At 29.5% G+C, this 2,370-nt stretch overlaps 1 long non-coding RNA gene across 1 annotated transcript; it reads right to left on the reverse strand.

Annotated features, from left to right (window-relative positions):
- Positions 1-601: 601 nt before the first annotated feature.
- Positions 602-1,024, reverse strand: LOC114916011 (uncharacterized). The gene is made up of 2 exons (XR_003804318.2): positions 908-1,024; positions 602-818 (listed from the first exon to the last, which is right to left on the reverse strand). It is a non-coding gene; the product is annotated as an uncharacterized LOC114916011 (long non-coding RNA).
- Between the last annotated feature and the right edge of the window lie 1,346 nt (positions 1,025-2,370).

A 2,370-nucleotide genomic window follows, 5' to 3' on the forward strand; every position in this document is an offset into this window, starting at 1 on the left:
TTGGAGAATTTCTGCGACGAATATATCAACAACAGCCAGAGACGGTGCAACTATCAACATTTCATCCAAATTTCGGATGCCTCCAATTTCAATACACAAGTACATCCATGGTATCGTTGCAAAAGATATTGTAAATTGTAATGCCAATTCTCCATTCATACTAATTCACATTGTGGCACTCCTAGGACCACAACCTCCCTTCTCCAATCAAAAAAGCGTTAAATTGTCATCCATCATGCACCATATCTTCATTAAGACACCACAATTTCCCTTTCTTATAATTATGCCACATTTTTTCCTTTTTTTTATTTATTTAAAATAACTATTATCCATGTACGCCCCACAATAAATATTATCTTCAAAAAATACAAGACCCCCCAAAAAAGCAAAAAAGAAAAAAAAAAGACAAAAGTGCAAGAACAAAAAGGAAATTCCCGTGAAAGATGTTACATTTATACAAAAATAAATATTATAATAATCATGCATAAAATACCAAACTTAAATTTATTCATATATAAATTTTGATACCATTGTGTTAAAAAAAAATGATGTGCGTTCCTACACTATTTATAAATTTTATGAATCATAGGCACTAAGGATATGGATACGTTTTAATAATAAATATATTTATAAAAAGAAAAGAATAAAGGATTCAAGTACAATATGCCATCTCATAAGTGGGATCCATAGGAAGCATCTCAGCAGGGGGTCAAGGTTATCCTGGAAACCATATGCATGTGGAACCCATAAGTTCTATTCAGATTGCTATGTATGAGTAGGACTTGATACATATGGCTGCAAACCATGACGTGGCCTCACTGTTACACCATATAAACACTTGTGATGCTCTATTATTTACGGTTAAATTATTGCTTTTAACATAAATTCCATATTCTGCTATCCTCACCTTATGAATCTACTCCCAATACCTGGCTTTCAATCTAGGAGGATTTCGTGTGGCCTTCAAATCTTTTCTCTCTTAATTATAAATGTTTTATGTATATATGTATCTTCAGGGACTATGTTTTAGTCGAGCAAAGAAGATATATATAACATCTACCTAGCTGACTATATTTATGTATTTGATGCTTATTCTCCTACCTAAATTCATCGTTAAATTGTTTACGTGTGTAAAATAATCATGATCAAAGATGTGTCCCCAAAAATAAGATAATAAAAAACGTGCATGTGAGTTTTTTATGTTTTGACAACTAAACCAACCAAAACCTTTCGTATATACATATTCTTACCCTCGTGAAATGCATGCTTAATTACTTAAAATATGGAAAATATCCGTTTAGTTAGATAAAGTAAGCATTGACTGGGGATCCACTAGGGAGAAAAATACATACCGTTAATTTTGAGCACTTGAACTCTTTAAAAAGGAAAATATTCTTGCGAGTTCTACAACATTCCATTAAGAAAACAACACACTGCTAATAGAGGGAAAGTTTAATACATGTGCCGGGTTGTGTGAAGTAATAGAATATGAGTATTATTCTTGATTATGAGAATTGTGTTTCAATCGCTAAATCACAAAGTGATCACTTTTGAACTTATAATTTGGATGAAAAAATATGTTCACATCCAAGAGTTTAAAAGAAGAACGGAACAAACGTAGAAAAACTGGAACAGACGTAGAAAAACTAGAACAAACAAAAATCACAATATGAATAAAAATAAATGAATCGAATGGAGTACGAGTTAGAATATTTCAATTCTTTTTCTATGTGGTCTAATTCGACTCTCAATCCAAGATATTTGTTTTAATTGATGATTAATTTTACAAGTGTAGAATAAATTCAATTCCTTAACTATTAACCATTTTTATTTAAGTACAAGTCCTTTACCTAGGATCTACAATTATGGTGATTCACTTAAAGTTGCAACTCAGGATCAATATTTTTAAGTACGCAGTTGAGTCTCTAGGTAGCTAATAAAAAAAAAAAATGTTTGATTTAACTAATCTATAAGTTGATTGAGATCTTATAAATTATTATAAATTAGAATTTTAAAAACAAAATAATTATCGATAGTTAACTGAATGAAAACTGTTTAATAAGATTAATTAATAAATTAGTTGGTACAATATAAAATGACATATTTCTTATTTAATAACGAGACAAAAAAAAAATATTAAAAAAGTAAAAAAAAGTTTATAACTACTTCAATTATTAAAAATTTAATTGAAAGGAGATTCGTGTTTCTTTAATTTAATAACCTTCCATATTGTATTTATTGAAGTTTTAAAGTTATTTGGTTATTGACTTTATAGGTTCTACGGTTCTACCTTAGAATTGAAAATTAAAGAATGGAAATTAAGGAAGCGAGTGGGCGCAGTGAGAAAAAAAGGCTATAAATAAGCGAGGC

Source organism: Cajanus cajan, chromosome 11 (assembly GCF_000230855.2).
Source record: "Cajanus cajan strain Asha chromosome 11, NIPB_CcT2T_4, whole genome shotgun sequence".
In the NCBI taxonomy this organism is placed as follows: Eukaryota; Viridiplantae; Streptophyta; class Magnoliopsida; order Fabales; family Fabaceae; genus Cajanus; species Cajanus cajan.